This window comes from Cervus elaphus, chromosome 12, assembly GCF_910594005.1.
Source record: "Cervus elaphus chromosome 12, mCerEla1.1, whole genome shotgun sequence".
NCBI classification, from domain to species: domain Eukaryota; kingdom Metazoa; phylum Chordata; class Mammalia; order Artiodactyla; family Cervidae; genus Cervus; species Cervus elaphus.
The window spans coordinates 15856237-15880857 of record NC_057826.1 but is presented as its reverse complement, the minus strand read 5'-3'; the positions used below and the strand labels follow the sequence as shown (position 1 = coordinate 15880857).

The 24621-nt window shown below is 45.6% G+C and overlaps 1 pseudogene; it reads left to right on the top strand.

Moving 5' to 3' along the window:
• Positions 1-6642: 6642 nt before the first annotated feature.
• The window catches only part of LOC122705447, a 30885-nt pseudogene continuing 12906 nt past the window's right edge, over positions 6643-24621 (top strand).

Sequence of the window (24621 nt, the reverse complement as noted above, 5' to 3'; positions counted from 1 at the left end):
GAACCAATTTGAAGAAAGGCAGATTCCAAGGTAAATACATAGTTTCATTAACATAGCTTAAGAAAAAGGTTTCCATAAGAGAAACGCATTGGTTAGCTTAAGGTTTGAGAAAAGTTAAGTTCAGACAAATAGATGGGGAAATAGTGGAAACAGTGGCTGACTTTATTTTTCTGGGCTCCAAAATCACTGCAGATGGTGACTGCAGCCTTGAAATTAAAAGACGCTTACTCCTTGGAAGGAAAGTTATGACCAACCTAGACAGCATATTAAAAAGCGAGACATTACTTTGTCAACAAAGGTCTGTCAAGTCCAGGCTATTATTTTTCCAATGGTCATGTATGGATGTGAGAGTTGGACTATAAAGAAAGCTGAACGCCAAAGAATTGATGCTTTTGAACTGTGGTATTGGAGACTCTTGAGAGTCCCTTGGACTGCAAGGAGATCCAACCAGTCCATCCTAAAGGAGATCAGTCCTGGGTGTTCATTGGAAGGACTGATGCTGAAGCTGAAACTCCAATACTTTGGCCACCTGATGCGAAGAGCTGACTCATTTGAAAAGACCTGGATGCTAGGAAAGATTGAGGGCAGGAGGAGAAGGGGATGACAGAGGATGAGATGGCTCAATGGCATCACCGACTCAATGGACATGGGTTTGGGTAGACTCCGGGAGTTGGTGATGGACAGGGAGGCCAGGCGTGCTGTGGTTCATGGGGTTGCAAAGAGTCAGACATGACTGAGCAACTGACTGAAATGAACTGAAGTTTATGCAGAACCAGGTGTCATCATGACAACACAGGATTAGAAAAGAAAAAAAAAATCTGCCACTTGCAGTTTATTTCCTCCTGCCTCTTGGGGACCCCTAGCCTTCCTACCTGTTACCCTTTCATAATCACAATAATGAAAGATGTTTATCAATTTTCACAATCAATAGCCAGACAAAAAATAAAAGATAATTACAATTGCAAGCCATAATGGGAACATGATTAACCTAACCTGTATTGTGGAACTTGATAACCTAACCCAGAGCAAGCTTGGGCTGGTTAACAGCCGGATATGCTTTCATGTTGACCCCTCTGGAGGGCAATACATCAGGAATTGCCTCTCAGAAGTCACCTCAATCACACTTTCCTGTGCCTTCTGGGGCCAGTCAGCAAGCTGAGAGGTCGGGGGTTTAATATGAAAGAAATGATTCATAACCTTGAAGAAACCACTGTAAATGGAGGACTTAAAGAAGCAAATAAACACTCATGCTACAGTGAGACAGAAGCTACCAGAAACGGACAGGCAGGATGTGAGGGGAGCCCCTGAATCACACCTGGGCTCTAAGGAAGGCTTCCTGGAGGAGGTGATGCTTGTCCTGCAGTGAGACAGGACACTAGGCGTGATGTGTTCATAGTGATGCCTGGGAGCTGCAGGCGGGTGCAGCACGTGAAGGGAAAGCTGGGAGTGGCGGTGGTGGGAGAGGCGGCCAGAGCGACATCACAACTTCCTGTGTGCTAAGCCAAGGGGTGAGAACCTTCTGGAAGGTAGGGGCAGCCACTGGCGGACTCAAGGCAGGACAGAGGCCCGGACAGAAGGGTGAAGAGGTGAAGTGAAGAGCCCTGTGGAGAGTGTGATGGGGAACAAGAGGCATAAGAACAATGAAGACGGTGTCACAGAGCCAAGGTAAGAAGCCATGAGAATCTGAACTAGAGTGGTGTCCATGGGAAGGTGGTGAGGAGGTCAGCACCCGGTGGACAGAGTGATGGCACTTCTCAGGGCTTGGGTTTGGCTGACTGGGATCTGAGAGGGCTACTCATTGACACACAGGATTCAGGGGAGAAGCAGACCTGGGCTTGGCCTTTGGATGCTGGGGCAGCAGATGAGCTATAAATAGAAAAGTTTAAACCTCCACAGAGTCTATAAGCCTGAAAGTCACTAGAAGCAGGTGGAAGGTCAGAAAGGGTGAAGACAGAGGTAACAGGGCCTCTGACCACACACCTGCTTTTCTGAGGAGACACCCAGCATGGCTTGGGAGGACACAGCTCCACTGAAGAGGCTTCCCTGCAGCTCCAGGGTTGGAGGTTTGGTGTTCATTTTAGCTCCAACATTATAAAGTCCAGGATGGAACTGACCTCGCCCCTGGACATCACCTGTGGGCTTCAGTGAAGCAGCACAGTCTTCGTTCAACTTGTTCCATTTTAAAATTTTACAGCTTTTTTTTTTTTTTAACCAAAGCTTTATATAGTTTAAAAAATCAAATAGTCATGTATCAAAAATGTCACTGCTTACCCTGCTTTCTTGGTCCCCTGAGGTAACTACTTTCAGTTATTAGTAGGTGCTTTTTTGGTATTTATCTCCATAGCTCTAAATAACATGGGTATATAGATACTTCCAGGCTTCCCTTGTGGCTCAGCTGGCAAAGAATCCTCCTGCAATACAGGAGACCCTGGTTCAGTTCCTGGGTTGGGAGGATCCTCTAGAGAAGGGATAGGCTACCGACTCAAGTATTCTTGGGCTTCCCTTGTGGCTCAGCTGGTAAAGAATCTGCCTGCAATGCAGGAGGCCTGGGTTCAATCCCTGGGTTGGGAAGATCCCCTGGAGAAGGGAAAGGTTACCCACTCCAGTATTCTGGCCTGGAGAATTCCATGGACTGTATAGTCCATGGGGTCGCAAAGAGTCAGACACGACTGAGCCACTTCCACTTTCACTATAGATACTTCCTGATTTTGTCACATTAGGCATTGTCTGTTGATTTTCCAATGTGGTAGACAAGGGTTTAGCTCTGCTCATTCTACCCTCATCTCTACCACAAACATGTGCTCACTTCCCATTCCCCCATCCTCCCAATACATTTATGCCATTTTTTATTATATCAACTTTGTTTTCACAATATTAGTTGTGTTCACATTGTTCACAACTGAAGTCACTTCAAGTAATCACCTCTTTGTTCCCCTTTCCTGCATAGCTTTTTATATTCCACTGAAGTTTTAAATTGACTTCCTTCCCCATTTACTTGGATATATTGGTGGTACTTATCACTAGTCCAGCCCCTAATTCTCTCCAAGTTCTGTTTACCCCACTCTATATTTTCAAATACAACCCCCTCAGTGTCATCTTATTGATAGAGTCTTTCCTGGAGTCTTTGATCAGCTTCCATCCAAACAGGCTGTTTTCCTGCCTGACCCGTAGCTGTCCACCTGGGAAGTTCCTTTTCCACAGTCTCAGTGATTCCCACCCCCTGCCCTCATGACCTAGTTTCCTGAATCTTACCTCTTACTCTCTCTAGGTTTCCTCCTTGTTTTGGTGGCGCATATCCTTTAGCAGCTTCTGGACATAGAGGGAGACAGTTCATCTTCAGAAGTTTGGAGTGTGAAGATACCTGACTCACACTTTTCTTCGGTGGTTTGAGTATAGGATTCTAGGCAGGAAAGGATTCTCCTTCAGAAGGCATTGTTACTAAGCTCCAGTTTCCCAGCTTGAAGACAACCTGCTGAGATTCTGCACCTGTTTTCTTGAAAGTGTTTTATGAACCTGTTCTTATCTCCCTGAAAACTCACTGGATCTCCTCTTTGTCCCAGTTTTCTGAAATTTCGTGGTGATGTGGAATTCAACTCAACTCTATGGACAGGTAGGTATCCAGATAGGCATGTGCAGTGAAACTTCTCTAGTTCAGGATTCCAGGCTGTATGGAGATGTTCACAAGAACTTGGAGCTAAAATATAAGGAAAATGAGGGAGGTGAAGCAGACAGGGTGTGGAAGAGTGTGCAGTATTACACATGTAAATTACAAATACAAGATGTCCAAGGGCACCACTTTTACAAATTCCAAGTGTCAATACTTTCTAAGAGAGACTCATCCAGGGTCTCAACCTGATGCGTTAGCCATTTAGCCTTCCCATTCCCTCCTCACGCTCCATGCTCCCCCATCTACAGCCCCAGTGGAGGTGATGGTAAACCAGTGTATGATATCTGGAATTCAAGTATAATTCCTATTGCCATGAGTAGTTGTTGGCCTCTAGGGGGCAGACTGTGCTACCTTTCTGTAGAGAACCGGGAGCTGATTCTCTCCACAGGGATGCTCAAACCTGGCTGCAAGTTGACATCACCAGGGGAGTTTTAAACATGCAGATTCTGAGGCCACTCTCAGAGATCTTGACCTGAGATACAGGTCAGATTTTGGGAATGTGCAGAGTTCCCCAGGTGATTTTAATGTGCAGCTCAAGTTGAGGTGGCTCAGATGGTGAAGTGTCTGCCTGCAAAGCGGGAGACCCGGGTTCGATCCCGGGGTCGGGAAGATCCCCTGAAGAAGGAAATGGCAACCCACTCCAGTACTCTTGCCTGGAAAATTCCATGGACGGAGGAGCCTGGTAGGCTACAGTCCATGGGGTCGCAAAGAGTCGGACACGACTGAGTCACTTTCACTTTCAAGTTGAGAACCATAGCCCCAGAGCTTTAAATTCTTCATTTTGGGGGTGAAGATTAAAAAAGAAAGCAAGAAAGCACAGGCACCCAATGACTATTTAATGTGCAAACCAACAAATCACCTAGATGTCTTTTAAAATGCAGCCTCTAATTCAGTAGGTCCAGGGTGAGCCTGGGCTTTGTAACAAGCTCCCAGGGCATGCCCACGCTGCTGTCCCCAGACTATGCCTGTGGAGCTAGGCTGTAGCTTGGATGAATACGAGATGAAACTTATGGCTCTTTAGGTCAGTTGAGACTTTATTTCTATGAGGGTCAGTTTTCTGATCTATAAAATGGAGACAAGCAGTAGCACTTACATCACAGAATTCTTGGATGCTTAAGTGGGATAACATAGTATACATTTCTAGCACAATAGAAATGTTCAATTTTTTATTGTTAGGATATCTGACACTCTTGGAATGCTTACTGTCTGCCAGGAATGTTCCAAGTGCTTTCAAACCTTAACTCATTTGAGTCTCAGAACAACACTGTGAGGTAGGTATTATTATTTAATCATCCCTGTTTTACTGATTTTCCAAGATACTGAGGCACAGAGAGGTGGGGTGTCTTAGTCTACTAAGCAGGCCTGGGAGCAGCTAAGTCGGTGTTTGAACCCAGGGAAGATCTGGGCTCTTATTCCTCCCCAGGGCTGCAATCACTGCAGGCCTGACCTTCTAGAGGCCCTGACTTGAAGGCTCCTCTGCAGAACCGGCTTTAAACCAGCAGGGGGCAGCGTAGGGCCACATGCGTGCAGAGACCACTTCACTTCGTGCGCTGTGCTGGGCTGCAGCCGCTTCAGTAGTGTCCGACTCTGCCACCCCATAGACGGCAGCCCACCAGACTCCGCCGTCCCTGGGATTCTCCAGGCAAGAACACTGGAGCGGGTTGCCATTTCCTTCTCCAATGCATGAAAGTGAAAACTGAAAGTGAAGTCGCTCAGTCGTGTCTGACTCTTAGCGACCCCATAGACTGCAGCCTACCAGGCTCCTCCATCCATGGGATTTTCCAGGCAAGAGTACTGGAGTGGGGTGCCATTGCTGGGCACCTCACCACAAAACCTGCGCTGGGTCTATATCGTCTTAGAAGTCCCTTCTCTTTTCCGCCCTCAAGTTGTTGCCTAGGAGGCCACCCCGGGATCCATAAAGAAAGAAGAGTCCTATACCTAACAGGTTCAAATCTGAGTTCCCCAATGTAAGACCGGGTTTGCAAGGAAAGCAAGGAGCAAAGTGAGTTTTCTGCATCTCTTCTTTACCCCAGAAGTGTAACCAGCCCAGGAAATCTACAAATCTGTCTTTATACTGAAAGTCCACAAAGACTGGGGAGGTAAATTAGGTAAATTATTTAAAAAAAAAAAAAAAGTAGGTAATTATAAAAAAAAAGAAAAAGATAAATTATTTTAAAAATTAGGGTTAGGGTTAGGGTTAGGCAGGTAAATTCGGGAATTCCTCCTGAGTACCACAGAGCAGTCTGGAGTTTCCAGGCATCCATGTGGGCACACAGGGCATTCCCACAGACCCCTAGGAGACTCTATTTAGAGGATTACCTTGGAATGATGGAGGGTATTTCTTGTGGAGTCACCGGGAAGGGGCAAGTGAATGTGAGGTGCAGTGCGTGGATGGGAGTTCAGCGGCCTGTGTGTAAGGCATTCTGAGCTTGGAGCAGGAATGCACCCACAAGCAGTGGCAGAACTGCAGTTCTGTGGTGCCAGTGACTGTGGAAGGTGGGAGGCAGAGTGGGTGGAGCTGGCTGGGGTGGGGGAAGCTGTGGGGGGAGGCTGGTTGGCAGTGGCAGCCGCTGGGCAAGGCCCCAAGCCCGCCCTGGAGGTATCGTAGTCCTGCAGTGTGGCTGCACAAGGGGATTACTGTTTCCAGGATGGAGGTGCTGATCTTTGCCAGAATGTTTTGGGAGGCCTCCAGTCCCCAAGCACCTGCGGCCATGACTGGCCTGAGGCATGTTTCACCAACCTCGGAGACAGTGGTCTGGGACAGAGGTCATCAAGGCAAAGTAGGAGCAGGAGCTTGGGGGTTAGCGCAGGGAGCCCCACTCAGGGCTTTTAGGTGGGTGCTGGGGATTCTGTTTATTCTGGAGTGGGTCTGGGGCACGAGCCCTGAAGGCTTTAGAGGACCAGCTGAGACCACTCTCACTTAAGGCTGCAGGAGTCTGGAGCACCTGCCCAGGGCTCCAGTAGAGGCTGTGGTCATGGAGAACGAAGATCCCAACCAATGGGGGCACGATGGTACCCCTTCGCAGACGCCCTCACTCAGGACAGAGGCCAGAGACTCAGCTCAATTCAGGAACTTAGGCAGAGAGGTTGTGATCAAGGTGAGCAAGCGCCGGTGGGCGGTGGTCCTGGTGTTCAGCTGCTACTCCATGTGCAACGCCTTCCAGTGGATCCAGTACGGCTCCATCAATAACATCTTCATGAACTTCTACGGGGTCAGTGCCTTTGCCATCGACTGGCTGTCCATGTGCTACATGCTGACCTACATCCCTCTGCTCCTGCCGGTGGCCTGGCTCTTGGAGAAGTTCGGCCTGCGGACCATCGCTCTCGCTGGCTCCGCTCGCAACTGCCTGGGGGCCTGGGTGAAGCTGGGCAGCCTGAAGTCACATCTCTTCCCAGTCACTGTGCTGGGCCAGGTCATCTGCTCCGTGGCCCAGGTCTTCATCCTGGGTATGCCCTTCTGCATTGCTTCTGTCTGGTTCAGGGCTAACAAGGTGTCAACTGCCTGCTCCATAGCTGTCTTTGGCAATCAGATGGGTAGAGGAGTGGGCTTGACCTGTGATTTCTATTTATTTTAATTGGAGGCCAACCAGCTTTCTTAAAGTGTAGCATCTCCCATACCACATGGAAAGGAAGACCAGGGTCCTGGTGGCACTCACCTGTTTGCTCACCTTCTTTATACACAGCTGAAGCCAGGACAGCGGGAGCAGAGCTTGGTGTCTAACTCCTTCCCGGGGGATTAGAGTTAGGTCCAAGAGGATGGAGTGGAATTCTTACTGTTAATATCCAAGGCCTAGAAACCATGGAAAGGCCTGGCAAGCTCATATCTTAATCCTTTGTCTTCCCTTCTGTTTTGGAAGAAAACCTCAAATTCTTTACATTTCAGTGTACTTACAGCCCAGACAGACAGGCATGTTATGAATCTCATCTTTTAAAATTTAAGTAAAACAGATATGACATATTTATAATTTAAGCCTGTGTTAAATGTACAAGTTTACCAGTTATACATCTACAATTCAATGGCATTAGTTTCACAATTTTGTCTATTAGCGCTATATGTACCCAAGACTTTTTTGTAATCACCCCCAACAACTCTGTACCCATTAAATAACTCGTCATTTCCCCCTCCTGACAGCCTCTGTAAGCTCTTCTACTTTCTGTCTCTATGGATTTATCTTTTCTAGGTACTACATGTAACCATAATCATGCAATATTTGTCTTCTGAATCTGGTTTATAAAATCTGGCTTTATTTTTTTTAATTCTAAAAACACTCAAAAATTTGTGATTATCTTACATTTTTCAATATCGGGGGTCATATGAGCTTTCTAGTTTGAGACTTCTGGGGAAAGTAAAGTGCAACTGAATTGCAATTCTGCTTTCTCCCTCATCCCAAAGCCCTCACCAAAGATACAGGCAGGTGGGTGAGCTCAGAGGATGGTGATTCTGGGAAGGAATCTAGACCAGTGCTCCCTCAGTGGTGACCATTTACCTCACCTGTGGGGCCAGGACAAATTACAGATGTCTGGGCCCCCAGGTGGACTTCCTAATCAGATCCTCTAGGGAGGGGCCCAGGTTCCTGTGTTCTCACCTGGCTTCCCAGGTGAGGGTCATGATCAGACTTAGAAGCAGTAGGACCGAGGAGCAGTGTGCCCTGGGACGGCGCCCTCCTGCCTGGAGCCGGGTTTGTGTCAGGGCTGGTGTGTCTGTGCTACTGTTTGATGGTCCAGTTCCCAGGTGGAGGAGCTGGGAGGTCAGTCACTCTCCAGATTGAGGGGTGAGGATGGGTTTAGGGTGGGGCTAGTAATTCTGATTCATTTAAGGTTTCAAAAATATACTCAAAGCTCTAGGGGGCAGGGTGGGGGAGGCCCTGAAGAACTGTGAGGTGGAACCATAGCATAAGTGCACGCTAAATGGTAGCCTGCCAGGCCCCTCTGTCCACGAGATTCTCCAGGCAGAATACTGGAGTGGGTTGCCATGCCCTCCTCCAGGGGATCTTCCCAACCCAGGGATCAAACCCAGTTTCTTATGTCTCCAGCACTGGCAGGTGGGTTCTTTACCACTAGCACCACCTGGGAAACCCCAGGAGCCATAGCAGAAACCCATAATCTCTGTTTCTTTGACCTTCAACTCAGTGCAGGCTCTGGCTGGTTGGGGTTGACTTCTGTCCTGGCCGTGTTGCCTTGGCAGGCAGTCTTGAGGGCCTGACAATTCTGTGAAATCAAGTCTATATCTTCAGTTTGGCATCCAGGGCCCCTCCTCCCTCTCCCTTCCCATCCAGCCTGTTTCTTGTTCTCTCCCAGTCTTTTCTCTGTTATGACCAGTCTGGCTCCCGAATACTCTCCTTGAAAATACACTGCTTAGAGTTTAAGCCTAAAGCCTTGGAGAGTGACCTCAGTAGATGGTGGACCAAAAAGCTCCCTTTTTCTCCCATAGAAACATTAAGTAGACTAGAAACTGCCTGAAATAACCTTCCCTATGGGGTTTGTGGAAATCAGCCCAAGATCTATAGCAACCTAGCAAATACCAAACCAAGAAAAAGCCACATTCAAAATAGTAGATAATTTCATGGCTGTTTTACTCACCCATACCCTGACCCCACCCACCTGCTGTGCTTCCCAATACCTGGTTCCTTTCTGCAAACCTAAGAGTGCAAACAGACCAAATATACAGTGTTTCAACCCAACTGTATTCTATATAGTAACAATGAGCAATTCAAGAAGGAAATTAAAAAAACAATTTCATTTACAGTGGCATGGAAAAAATTATTTAGGAATAAGTTTAACCAAGGAGAGGAAAAACTTGTACACTGAAAACTAGAAAATGTTACTGAAAGGATTAAAGTCATAAATAAATGGAAAGACATCCTATGTTCATGAATTAGAAGATTTAATATTGTTAAGATGTCAATAGTATCCAAACAAGTCTATAAATTCAATGCAATCACTATCAAAATCTCAAGGATGTTCTTCACAGATGAAGAAAAATGCATCCAAAAATTCATGTGGAAGCTTAAAGGACGCAGAGTATCCAAAGCAATCTTGGCGATGAACCACAAAGTTGGAGGTCTCATGGCACGAGTGGACTTGAAGGGCAGTCCTTGCCCTTCTGTGTAATTGCTGAGTTTCCATGGATACTGGCCTTTGTTTTCCCATGGTTTATGTTTCCCTGTCTTCCTTAACTTTTCTCCTGTCCTCGTTCTTTCTTCCCCACCTTCTCTTCCGACTAAATGGGAAACTTGTCAAAGGACTGGAACTGTGACTAATACATCTTTCCCATATCTTAGGGCTCTGGGCATAGTAGCCACTTACAAATGAATGGACAGATTAATAAATGGGCATTGCAAGCTGCTGGCGCCATGGGACCCCCACCCAGCTCTGCAGGCAGCTGTGTGTGGAGCCTCCAACAGGAGACCTGCTCCCTTAGCGCATCAGCTTGCTTATCTGTAACAAGAAATCCAGCTTTACGGGGCGGACACCCAAGTTCAACCAAGTGTGAAAGCCTCTGAACCAGATAAGCCTCCACATACCTTCACTGAGTTCACATTCATTGTAGTCTCCATGGTTAGGAGTTGGGCCCTGGGACTGAGCAGTCTTCTCCTAAGAGCCTGGTGGTTTTAGTTTGGTAGCAGGTGGCATTGATCAGTGGTAGCAGATGGGAGCTGGTAGGGCTCTGATAGCCCCTGTAACCGAACTGCCTTTTCTGTCTCTGAACATCTTCTCTTTCTCCTTAAAGAAGAGATACCTTATTATTTGTCCCAGGATTGCTAGCAAAGTATTCTCATGCTACTCCGTAAGAATCCACATCATTTTCTAGAGTGTCCCAACCCTGGCCCACATCTCTGTCCCTTGCAAGTAACCCGAAAGCTCCCTGTCCATCCAGTCTTTGTTTCTCCTTGAATTCTACTTGTCTTGGATTGCGACCCTTCCGTCAGCCCCGTGTCTTTCCGGTTGACAGCAGGAAATGCAGCAAATGAGAGGGAATGAAGGCTCTCAGCGCCTTGGTCTATCTCATAAAGTGCAACCTCAGTTTAAGGTCTATACTCTCTATTTTGAGGGCATGGCCTCTAACCACTATAGTCAGTTTTGGAAACTATGGTTTCATTAAAACGATGTACCACAGCCTTTACTTATTGATTGAAAAAAATTGTTTTTGTGCATCTACTCTGTGCTGACCCACATTCTGAGCTCTAAGGATGCAATAGGGAATAGGAAAGAAAAGGTCCTTGAGTTCTCACTTAAGGGAAGAGAATTAGACTATAAGGCATCACTTATGGAGTGACCAGTGGTAGAAGTGTCAGTCCACATGGGAGGGCAGGTGACCTCATGTAAGTAGGTCTTGAAACTCCCTAAATCCCAGGCCAGAGCTGATGGTGTGGCTGGGGACAGTATTCCTGTAGATCTCAGAGCAACATAACGTGGCTGGGCTCTGCTGATCTGCGTTGTGTAGTGAGTTGCGTGGACATCTTACCCCAGACGCAGCCTAGTGGCTTCTGGGTTTATTTTTGCTCTGCCAAGTGTGTGAGCCGGAATGACAAGTGATGCATGATGCAAGTATGGCTTCCTCCTGTCACCCGAAGCCCTCAGGCTGCACAGGGATGCATTTAACTGGGACATTGATCTGTAAGTGCTCGTGACCACTGCTCTTGAAACAGTGTTTGGATATCACAAGTTCTGAGTTTGCAGAAAGGGCAAAAATCAAATCAAAAAGAAATATTGAGTATCCTCGTCTGCATCTCCATCCTTCATTCACCCCATTTTTTTTAGATAAGAGAGTAACAAAACTAAGTACTTTAATAAGAATCTTTACCTGTGTATATAAATATTGACACTTATTCAACTCAGAATCTGAAATTAGCACTTGATCAAATTAGCTGGACAACAGTTTTTCATCATCATTCACTTTGTTTTGGTTAAACACTTTCTTTTGAGGAAAATAAACCATACTGATTAGCGTCATAGGCTCTGGATTCAGAACTACAGTATGTTTTAAACTCAAGCCCTATAGCTATGTGACCCTGGATGAGTCATCTTTCTGCACCTCAGTTTCAACATCTCTGAAACTGGGACAGTGTTAAGTCCCTCTTTCTGGGGTTGCTGTGAGGATTGTGATACTTCATGGAAAGCTCCAGACATTTAACTGATTAGCATGCTTGTGTGGTAGACTCTAAAGGTAAATGTGAGACCTGCCCTCATGGGGTTGATAGTCTAGTTGAAGAGATAGATGCTAATTGAATAAGCATACAGATATAAAAGCACCTATGTGGGGACCCAACCTGAGCTGGGGGACCAGAGGAAGCTTCCCTGAGGAAGTGGGGCTTGAGCTCAGGCCTGAAGGATGTCTACATTTATGGTGAAACGGAGCTGTGAGGGCCTGCTAGTCTGAGCAGAGAAGCTGGTGCAAAAATCCTTGAGGTCCCCAGGCACAGAGGAGCCCTTTGGGTGTTTGAAACACAGAAAGGAGGCCTGTGTGACAGAGTCCAGGGAACAAGTAGTTGACTAAGGGCAGATGACTCCACATGTAGAAGTGTGTGTGTGTGTTTAGGATTTTGGGGTTTCTCTGATAGCTCAGTTGGTAAAGAATCCACCGGCAAGGCAGGAGACCCCGGTTTGATTCCTGGGTCGGGAAGATCCACTAGAGAAGGGATAGGCTACCCACTCCAATATTCTCTGGCTTCCCTTGTGGCTCAGCTGGTAAAGAATCCACCTGCAATGTGGGAGACCTGGGTTTGATCCCTGGGTTGGGAAGACCCCCTGGAGAAGGGAAAGGCTACCCACTCCAGTGTTCTGGTCTGGAGAATTCCATGGACTGTATAGTCCATGGGGTCACAAAGAGTTGGACATGGCTGAGAGGTTTCACTTAGGATTTTTATCCCTGATTGAAAAACCCAAGGAAGCCACTGGAGTGTTTTAAGCAGGAGAGGTACATAATCTGACCACATTTTACAAATCTCACTGGCTAGAGAGAGGAGAGAGGCTGGGAGTAGGGCCACACTGAAGCCATAGGAAGGCCCATGCCAACCTTTTTTGAGGCCATAGTCTCCTAGATTCCCTTGACATGTGTTATGGATTCCCTGCAGCTGAAAATATAGGTACTCAGGACCCATCCTAGATCTGAGGGTTCATAGTGGGGTTGCAACGGGTGACCTTTGTCACCAGGCCAGGTTGGGAAACATTGCTCTGGGTGGTGTAAAAATGAGGAAACATTAACACCACTTTAAAGGAATTTATATAAAGTAAGTTCCCGAGGAACTGAGAATGCAACTTGGTTGTCTGAGTAATTGTGTATTTTGCCTACGACTATATTTTGTTGGCTCAGAAGGTTAAAAAATCTGCCTGCTATGTGTGAGACCTGGTTTCAACCCCTGGGTTGGGAAGATCCCCTGGAGCAGGGAATGGCTACCACCCCAGCATTCTTGCCACTTCAGAATTCCATGGACAGAGGACCCTGGCAGGCTACAGTCCATGGGGTTGCAGAGTCAGACACGACTAAGCGACTAAGCACAGCCCTTACATCCATACATGAGTACTGGAAAAACCATAGCTTTGACTATGTGGACCTTTCTTGGCAATGTGATGAGTGCCTAGTAGATACTCAAAACTAGCCAGCCATCCTACCCTCCTTCCACTCCCACTGCACCCATCTTCTGCCCTTACCACTGGGAGTACAAGGTGATTTGTAGAAAGAATTTGGTCCCTAATGGGCAGACCTATGTGATTCTGCCAGCTTTCTGTAGACAAGGCCTGCCACCAACATCTGTTCGTCCATCTGTCCAGCCAGCCAACGTGACTGAGTTCCTGCTAAGGGACAGGCTTAGGAATTAGGATCTGGGTATAGAGCTCTGCACACTCACTGACCACATCTCCCAAGAAGCAGGGGAAAAATATGTCAAGTGCAATCCCTATGTTTTGATTTCCACACTGGGCATCAAGGTACCACCAAAGCTGACTTCCTCCTGGATAAAGGTCACAGTGGGACAGCACTGCTACCTGTCTCTGGCCAGGGCTACCTCGGGCCCCTGTGCTGGCTGCTGCAGCCTGTGGCTGCTGGAAAGGGACCCACCCAGGCTTAGAGTGTGGACGGAGGACGGAGTGCGTCTCTGAGGGTTCAGGCGTGTAGTGTGGAACCAGCTGGAGGAACGTACCTGTCGAGGCAGAAGATCACTGGGAAATAGGGTCCCCAATATCAGGGTCCCTTTGAGAATGACAGAATCCCGGAACCGTGAATGATGTCCCATATCTTCCCTCATTCTTGCAAAAGGGACCCTCTGGGATCCCATTTAACTTCTAGATCTGCAACTTCAGAGCGCTTAGGAAACCAGAGAGGATGTGCAGTGGCCCAGCTTCCCAGCTGTGAAGGGTATATTTGCTCCCCTGTCTTTGGCTAGTTTTTATGCTCAGTGTCTTGGGGATCAGCAGTTAAGAAGCAGGACTCAGCTCTGACAGATTGATGTAAGTGAGGATCAGATAAAATGCTAAGGATATGAAATACCTTCTCTCCTGGAGGATCCTACTCACTCACACCTTTCTCATGACTCTTAGCCCTGAAGGGCAATCCGGGTCTCATGGAGGAGTCATTTCCTGGAGATGCCAGGAGATCTGCTTTCTCAACTCTGTGTAACTCCAACCAAGTCATGAAACCTCTAGATGTTAACCTCACTTAGCCTCCATTTGGTCCTCTAATAATGGAATTATAGTAGAGGATGACAAAGGAACTCTGAAACTATTAACATTCAATCATTTTAACCCACAAACATCTCCATTTGTGTTACCTTTCATGTTTTTGTTTTAAATCTCCCTGCTCCCACTAGATTATATATTTCTCCCCATGAGGGCAGAAAAACTATCATATGCACTTCAGTACTCCCTAAGATATCTCACAGAATATATCTCACACAGTAGATACATAAAGGTCTGTTTGATTTGTTGACTGTATACTCTGTACATTAGAAGATCCCTACATTGAGGCTGTTGATGATAACTTTGTGAATATCCTGGAGCTGAAATCAGTAGTGGCTGTAATAGGCTGGAAACCCAATCATGATGATCAGCACATTGGCAGCTGATGAGTGGTGTTATAGTTGGCCTGAAAGCCAGTTTCTCCTCTACCTGCAGTTGCTTTCAAGTTCAGTAAAGGAAAAGTGGGACCCTAACACAAAGACTTACTTAACTTCATTCACTCAGAATCTGAGACTTGCCTGAGTTGCCATGCTGTTTTCCAATTTCTGCCTTGTTATTTCACATGGCAGAAAGGTATGGGGAATTGTATCACAGCTAATTCCTGAGTTAAGACATTTTTCACTTTGGAAACACCCAAGGCACGTTATCTGTCAGGTCACTGGAGTTTGAACTCCAGTGTAGATGTGAGATGTTTCAATTCGTTTGTATGTGTGTGTGTCCATATGTGTGTTTACAGCCAGTTTGCATGTCCTTGTCCTGTGTGTATAAATTTTTGTGGCAGCCTGTAACTTCACACTAGATTGTAAGTTACTAGGTTACTTACACAATGAACTTAAGCATCTTTGTCTGTAAATCTGTTAACAACTCTAGGCTTCTGTCTCTCACTGAATGCAAGGTCTTGGGGTTGTAGTGTGTAGAATTTTGCCCTCAACTGGTCTCTCAGCTCCAAGTTAACAGGTTCAGTGAAATCAAGAATTTAAATGGCAGGAAAAGAATCAACATTGTTTTATTATACCATAGAGATGGGAGTATAGGAACCATTTTTCAGTAGTTTGCAGCTAGAGAAAAGCCTGCACTGAGAAAAAACTTTTTCGATGGTTATTGATAGGGAGGGTGATCAAGGGTGTGTGAGTCGAGTTGTGAAGCAACAGAAAGCTCTCCGATGTCTTTTGTGGGGAAACAATCCCTGTTTGGGTTTTAAGAACTGAAAGTTGGGGATTATATTTCTCATTAGAAATATATGCTATTACCTCTTGGTCATTCATATTACCATTGACTGTCTGTTATAGCTTGGAATTGCCCTTGGTTCTTCATCCCTCCTGTCTTGGTACCCAACATTGACATCCCTGATGGGCTTGCCTACTACATGAGCATCTTGTTCTGCATAACAGCAGGTGTGGCCACTCTGCTCTTCATCCTTGTCATCACTGGTAAGGGCATTGATTGATTCATGGGAGGCGGGGAGGCGGGCAGGTTCTGGGGACTTGGGTGAGGACTGTGTGAACATGGCCCTAGAACACCATTCTGGGTGCCATGTAGTCTATAAAATATATCTGCAGAAATGGCAGGCCTGGCTTCCAATGGTCTTCAAGAGTTCTAGCCTGAGTAGTTGTTGCTGATACAGGGCTAGTTGGTCCTGTGCACTTTGCTAGCTGCTCAGTAAAGGTTTAATTGAAACTCACTGGTTCCCCAGTATTTCCTCATTAGAATTAATGGGAAGCCTGCTTATCCCCTTGACGAGACCCCAGTGAGCACTGATGATGTCACAGGCCCTGTGCTGAGTGTACTTCATCTCACTGACACCGATAGGGAGGTACTAATGTCGATCTTACTCAACCAAGAGCAAACAGTGACTTGAGTGGAGTTAAAGAAATTAGCTTTAATAATCTGCATTTCTGGAATAAAACAACATAAAACAGGATTGATCCACAAATACTAATACTCTCATAGATTCATCTGAGAATGTCTGGGGCCCATGTTTTTTAAATGCTTTTTAAAAATACACATCAGATATACTTAATATGGAAAGATCTAGAAAATACAATAAAGCATAAAGAATGACCATTTACTTAACCTTATACCAGTCAATCCGAACCACCAACCCCAGAGAACTGCTATTAATTTTATATGCATATGTATTTAATCATTGAGATATTTGGTTGATGTAATTTATGTCCTCTTTTATCATCTGAGTGATATTACACAGACTATGGTAAATTCAGAAGGAGGGTAGTAAAACTTTTCATTTTCAGGTTAGCTGTCTTCCTAATAGCTGAAAGTACCTCCTCACACATTAAAGGTTCCAATCCTTCCTGCCAGCCCCATCTCCTGAATCAAACAGATTTATAATCATGTACTTCATCCAGCTGTTCACACTGTGTCATTCGCTCCCTGGGCTCCAAGGTGAGGAAGGGCTACCTGATGAGTTTTATTTTCACTTTTGGCCACACTGCATGGAATGTGGGATCTTAGTTCTCCAAGCAGGGATCAACTTCTGCCCCATGAAGTGGCAGCACAGTGTCTTAATCAATGGAGTGCCAGGGAAGTCCCCTGATGGTTTTTTAGAACTCACAGTATCTCTTGGACAGAGATATTGGTGTTCCTGGGAAGGTGACAAGCTTTGAGTCTATGATTGAGAACAGGAAAGACCAATCTCTGAAAGGGACCGTCTTACTTGGTCAGACTTGAAGTTTCAAATTGCAATCTGCCCAACTCCAATTTCTCATGTTTGTAGCAGATGAGGGCCAGGTTCTTTGCAGTTGAGATCCTAGAGATAGGACATTTCTGCTCTTTGGCATTTTACTCTTAAGCAAATATAGTAGCTGACTGAAAAGAATTGAAAAATCTTACCTGTACCGTTGGCTTGTGGTTGCCAAATCCCTGAGGAAATAGATGCTGTTGCAGAGGTTTAAAAATCCTCTTTCCTTGACTTCTTTCCCCTGATAGAAGGAGAGGTAAACAGGCAAGACCTTGGATGAAAGTTTCATAACAGTGGGAAGTTACCCAGGACTATTTCCAGAGAAGGAAGAAGCAGAGCTCTGAAGTCTGGGCTGGAGGTCTTTCTGGGTGGAGTGAGGACTCCTTTCATGTTCAAGAGAGTAAGCCCTATTTCTAGGGGTTCCTCTAGCCGGAGACCAGCTCCTGACCTTTCAGGAGTGTTCTCATGAAGGCTAGATGAGGCAGTATGATGTGCCGGGGTCCAGCCTCGGCAGGATCCAGGGGTACCCTCAGGATGAACGGCGTCGGCAAGAGAAGACAGCCTTTGTGAAGCCAAGTCTGTCTTTTACTTTTTGACAAGAGTTTATATACCCTCACTCAGAATGTATCCAAGGTACGAGATGCTTACTCATGCTTACACAGGGTTAGTTTAACGTTACATCAGTCTGTCCTTCAGGAAGAACAAGATGTTTTCTGCATTCTATTTCTATAGGAGATCTTTGCACATTATCTTCTGGCCTTGGGGCCTATAGACATTTTATGCAAGTCAGGTGAATGTAAACCTATTTGCCGTTTCTGTGGTGACCTTAACTGAAAAGTTGCAGTCCCATAGGGCAACAATACAGCATGTCACAACATAGTAGAAGTATAACCTTGTTAACACAAAGGTCTATTCTTCTGCAGAAGTTGTCAGTTGAATTTATCTAAGAGGTTTACCCCAGACAGACTCTGGGGCTTTGGTGAGGCAGCCTCTGCCTAGCACTCCTGGCTAATAATTAACAACCGTCTCATTGTTATCACATTAGGGCTAAGCTCTTATTTTTCTAGATCTATAACTATATTAACAATGGTTTCCACTGCACAACCTTAGCACATTAAGAGCAAAAACACAGTAAGCAAACGTTAACCCAATAACCACTTTTAGAATAATTTTTCTTGTGTTTTCTGATAGGGCTTCCTCACTCCCCAAAGGGCTCTATGTCTATTAGGGCCTTTATATGATCAGGTTCTTTATGCTGTTTTATGATTAAGGTATTATGAGCAGTCATGCATATTAGTACCAAGGGCATAAACGCATTTGCCAAACAAACTAAAACGTCAGCAAAGGAGTTTAAATTAAAACACTCCTTTCATCCTGGATAATCTCATAAGATACCTCCACCCGGGAGACATATTGATTAAAGTTCTAAATTGATTCTTATTTGGAAAGAGATCGGGGAAGGCCTTCTGCCTGTGTCACAGAAATTAGGGAGTAGTCTATTAAAGCAAGCATCAGAAAGACAGATATCATCTTTAAGGTGAGCACAGGGGGCAGCTTTTCGAAATCCCTGGGATCCTGATCCGCCTTGCTCAGCAGGTTTTCTCCTCGTGACCTTGTCATGGGTGGGATCTGTGTGCTGGCTCCCGGCAGTGATGGTCACGTGGGCCCAATCAAACAACTAGTTAAACTGATGTGGCCCCCAGAGAACTGAACAGCAGTCAGTGCAGTGAAGTGGATTGCACCAGCTGTACTGAAATCAGAACATAAAGAGGATGGTGTTCCCACTGTCCCTCCCCAGTCCTTCCTATCAGAGGCCCGGTCCTGCAGGAGCATGTGTTAGTCCTCTGGCTTCTCAGGAAGCAGATGTCTGGTTCCCACTCTGAGAAATGATTCGAGGTCTCTCCAGTAGGAGCAGCTCCTTTCCCTTATTCAGGGCGTGTTTATCGGCAGCATGTGCCAGGCTCTGTGCTCAGCATGGGCAGCCCAGCCCTTCCCTGGGAGGAGCTCTGGTGCTGAGGCCTCATCTGGGCTCACTAATCCCCGAGCCTCAGCTGTCATTTCCTTTCTAACCCCGTGTTACTACAGAATTTCTTCAGTTCTCTGTGGTACATTGTTGTTGTTCAATTGCTAAGCTGTGTCCAACACTTTGAGACCCCACGGACTGCAGCACACCAGGCTTCCCTGTCCTTACATCTCCAGAAGTTTTCTCAGATTCATGTCCATTGAGTCAGTGATGCTATCTAATCATCTCATCCTCTGCCTCCCTCTTCTTTTGCCTTCAATCTTTCCCAGAATCAGTATCTTTTCCAGTGAGTCAGCTATTCCCATCAGGTGGCCGAAGTATTAGAGATTCAGCTTCAGCATCAGTCCTTTCAATGAGTATTCAGGGTTGATTTCCTTTAGAATTGACTGGTTTAATATTCCTGCTGTCCAAGGGACTCTCAAGAGTCTTCTCTTGCATCAGCATTCGAAAGCATCAATTATTTGGTGCTCAGCCTTCTTTAGCGTTCAACTCTCACATCCATACATGACTACGGGAAAAACCATAACTTTGACTATACTATACAAGGTCAGCAAAGTCATGTCTCTGCTTTTTAATATGTTGTCTAGGTTTGTCATAGCTTTTCTTCCAAGGAGTAAGCATCTTTTAATTTAATGGCTTCAGTCACTGTCTGCAGTGATTTTGGAGACCCAAAAAGAAAATCTATCACTGCTTCCCATTTTTCCCCTTCTATTTGCCATGAAGTGATGGGACCAGATGCCATGATCTTTGTTTTTTGAATGTTGAGTTTGAAGTCAAATTTTTCATTCTCCTCTTTCACCATCATCAAGAGGCTCTTTTTTCCTCTTCACTTTCTGCCATTAGAGTGGTATCATCTGCATATCTGAGATTATTGATATTTTTCCCAGCTCTCTTGATTCCAACTTGTGATTCATCCAGCCTGGCATTTCACACGATGCACTCTGTGTATAATTTAAATAAACAGGGTGACAATATACAGCCTTATCTTATTCCTTTCCCAATCTTGAACCAGTCTGTTGTATCATGTAATGATTTAACTGTTGCTTCTTGACCTGCATACAGGCTTCTCAGGAGACAGGTAAGGTGCTCTGGTATTCCCATCTCTTCAAGAATTTTCCACAGTTTGCTGTGATCCACACAGTCAAAGGCTTTAACATAGTCAATGAAGCAAAAGTAGATGTTTTTCTCGAATTCTTTTGCTTTCTCTATGATCCAACAAATGTTGGCCATTTGATCTCTGGTTCCTCTGCCTTTTCTAAACCCAGCTGTACATCTGGAAATTCTCAGTTCAAATACTGCTGAAGTATATCTTGAAGGATTTTGAGTATAACCTTACTAGCATGCCAAATGAGCACAACTGTACGGTAGTTTGAACATCCTTTGGAATTGCTGTTCTTTGGGATTGGAATAAAAACTGACCTTTTCCTTTCCTGTGGCCACTGCTAAGTTTTCTAAATTTGCTGACATATTGAGTGTAGCACTCTGACTGCATCACCTTTAGGATTTGAAATAGTTCAGCTGGAGTTCCATCACCTCCACTAGCTTTGTTTATAGTGATGGTTTCTAAGGCCCACTTGACTTCACACTCCAGGATGTCTGGCTGTAGGTGAATGACCATACATCATGGTTATCTGGGTCATTAAGACCTTTTTTGTATAGTTCTCCTGTGTATGCTTGCCACCTCTTCTTAATCTCTTCTGCTTCTATTAGGGCCTTTCTGTCATTTGGGTTTCCCTGGTAGCTCAGACGGTAAAGCGTCTGCCTACAATGCAGGAGACCTGGGTTTGATCTCTGGGTTGGGAAGATTCCCCTGGAGAAGGAAATAGCAACCCACTCCAGTATTCATGCCTGGAAAATCCCATGGACCGAGGAGCCTGGAGGCTACAGGCCATGGGTCGCCCATCCTTACAAGAAATGTTCCCTTGAGCTCTCCAATTTCCTTGAAGATATCTCTAGTCTTTCCCTTTCTATTGTTTTCCTTTACCTCTTTGCATTCCAGTTAAGAAGGCCTTCTTATCTCTCTTTACTATTCTCTGGAACTCTGTATTCAGTTGGGTGTATCTTTCCCTTTCTCCTTTGCTTTTTCATTTCTCTTCTTCCCTCAGCTGTTTGTAAAGCTTCCTCAGACAACCATTTTGTCTTCTTGCATTTCTTTTGGATGGTTTCGGTCACTGCCTCCCGTACAGTATTACAAACCTCTGTTCATAGTTCTTCAGTCTGACTACCAGGTCTAATCCCTTAAATCTATCCATCACTTCCATTGTATAATCATAAGGCATTTGATTTAGGTCATACCTGTATGATCTAGTGGTTTTCCCTACTTTCCTAAATTTAAGCCTAATTTTGCAATAAGGAGCTGATGATCTGAGCACAGTTAGCTCCAGGTCTTGGAGTGTAGAGAGTTTCTCCATCTTCAGCTGCAAAGAATATAATCTGATTTCAGTGTTGACCATTTGGTGATGTCCACATGCAGAGTCATCTCTTGGGTTGTTGGAAAGGATGTTTGCTATGACTCGTGCATTCTCTTGACAAAACTCTGTGAGCCTTTGCCCTGCTTCATTTTGTACCCCAAAGCCAAACCTGCCTGTTACTTCAGGCATCTCTTGACTTCCTACATTTGAGGTACATTATACCTTGATTCAGGGCTTCCCTTAGAGCTCAGTTGGTAAACAATCTGCCTGCAATGCAGGAGACCTGGGTTTGATTCCTGGGTTGGGAAGATCCTCTGGAGAAGGACATGGCAACCCACTCCAGTATTCTTGCCTTGAGAATCCTGTGGACAGAGGAGCCTGGCAGACTACAGTTCATGGAATTACAAGAGGCGAACATGACTTAGCAACTAAACCACCACCACCATTCCTTGATTATTTTGGGACTCCTTGATCCTTGGACACTATCTGGGAGGCTCAATGATCACAGCCATCCAAAGGCCATTAAGAAAAGAGTAATCAAAGGACCAGTCACTCAGCTACAGGCAGTGAAATGCAGCTTCAACAGAGGAGGCTATAAAGGATAAGTAATTGAATAAGTAATTTTGAATTACTTATTACTTGAATAAGTAAGATTGAATAAGTAATATTTCCTTATGGAGTCTGAGCCCTTTCTCAGAAGAGGGAATCAGCTCTCGTCCATGTGTCAGCTCTGCAGGAGTGGGACCAAGGGATTTGCGAGGATCCCTGTTTCTTTCCTTTCAGTATTCAAGGAGAAGCCTAAACATCCCTCCAGCAGGGCCCAGTCCCTGAGGTATACTTTGGCATCCTCTGATGCATCGTACTTGAATTTTATCATCCGACTCTTCAAAAACCTCAACTTCCTCCTGCTTGTCATCACCTATGGTAAGATGCGGATGTGTCCAGGAGTGTGCTTAAACTGAAAGTGTGAGACAAGAGGCCTGACGTGTCTGTATTAGGGGCATTTTTTCTGTAAAAATTATTTGTTTATCTGAAATTGAAATTTAACTGGATGAGCTGTTTGTTTTTGTTTTACCCTTAATCTGGCAGACTCATTTAGAGGGGACAGGGTTTAAAGGTAGTGTTTATGCTTGATGTTGCTGAAGCATCACAAGAGTAATAAACTGCCTCCTACTCTAGTAAAATACCTCCCCTCCTCCAAGTTTGGAACTGCAGGAAGACACAGGGCTGGAACCAGATTCTCTGCGGGTCTACCAAAGTCTAGAGTTGGGCAGGTCCTGTGATGAGAATCAGCCACGGGGCGGTGGTTGGGTTGAGTAAGAACCTTCTTTGGCTTCTTCTCTGAGCATCTCCAGAGATGCTCTCCTTGCTCTCCCGTGGCTTTCTCTACGTCTGCATCGATGGCTGCCAACTGCCATGTTAAGGGAGCTGGTGAAAGGCTCCTCTTCTGGAGAGAGTCCTCTAAGGGAATACTTGCCCTGTTACCACCCCAAGCCCACCCTCCAGCCATGGCTCTGAAAAATCTGTGCAGGGTTGGGCACCTGAACTCAGAGCCTCAATCTGTGTCCTGAGGACACCTGCCCCTGGGGCTCTCAAGGCCTTTACACCACCCTACATGGGCCTCGGAGGGGCTGTGTGCCCTCTCAAGATGCTGGCTTCAGGGTGGGTGGCAAATCCTTCCAGGATTCCCTGGAGCTTTGCTGAGGTCAGACTGGCCTTTTAAATCAGAGTTTACTCCAGGTTCAGGAAGGACAAAAGGGAAATGATCACAGAGTACCTGGAACCCAGAGATGAGATCTGGGGTCAGAGTTTCCCACTCTGGCCTGATGGTAGAGTCCCTGGGTTGTGGCTGGTGTGTGCCTGGATTTCCTGCCTCTCTTCTGGAAAGCCAGATTCAGATAGTCTGTGAGGGCCTGGGAATCTGCTTTCACAAGCATTGTGGGAGATTCTAGCTTGCAGCAAAGTTGAGAACTTCTAATGCGGGTGGGTTGTAGGTGATTCTAAGGGTCTTGAAGCCCCTTCCCATCTCATTTGCCTCCACATTAACCCTGGCCTCTCAGAGCCTGGGCTTGCTCAGTGATCTTCCTATCTCTAAGGCCATTCATTCCAAAAGTTAAGAAATGCAAAGGGATTTTTTTGTGTGTGTGTGTTGTTTTGTTGTTAAAATGTGGATTCTTGGCCTCATTTCAGGAGAATCAGATTTAGTAGGTCCAGGGTAGAGCTTTGGAATCTGCAGTTTTAGACTCTAAGAGCTTCTAATGCCAGTGATCACTGGATCACAGTTTAAAGAAACTGGTTTTGACACAGAGAAAAAGAGTGATGACAAGACCCTTCTGCCTTTTTAAAGCCTGCCCCTTAGTGACTTGCACTTCTCTCACGTGGCTGATACCAGGAATGACCTGATGGGCAGCCTCTGAAGGGTAATCACATTTTCTCACAGGAATATGGCCCTGACCTGGCAGGCTTACCTTGCTGGGGGTAATCATGTCTGAATATAACACATCACCAACATTCGTGTAGGAGAGGAACTTGAGGAGAAACTAGGACTCAACTACTGTTTTGTGACTGCTTTTCCTTTGTTTCTGCATTCCCCCACTTTCCTAATTAGTAACTGCTCATGCCTGCTCTTTGGAACTCAGGGAAGGCCTAGGAGACAAAGCCTTTTCCTTATAAATAAGACACAGAGGACAAAGAAAGGATTTTGTACCTGCGAGAGCCCCAGTTGGCTCCTGCTTGCTATCCTTCACACCATCTTTCTCGTCCCCTTCCTGCCTTAGCCTTGATTCAGTCTCCTGTCTGGCTGGGAGTGGGGGGTAGTTATTGATAAACTACACGAGTTTAGTTGAGCCCGTTGGTCCTAAATTTGAGCTTTATAAAAAGTATCTGCTGCTGCCATCATCCTCACCATTGTCATTAACATCATTAACATGAAAGGAGGGTGGGAGGCCCTTCTCCTTGGGATCAGCTTCTGTCTCTTAGTCACTAAGTCACTGTATGACTTTGGACAACTGGCATCATCCTCTAAGGATACAGATTCCTACTGTTTGTTCTAGGTGCTCCATTCATTTGCTGGATGAATCGATGTGATTAGGAGAGGCAACTAAATGTTCTTTAGGGTCCTTTTAGGTTTTAAACAGAAGACTTTGTG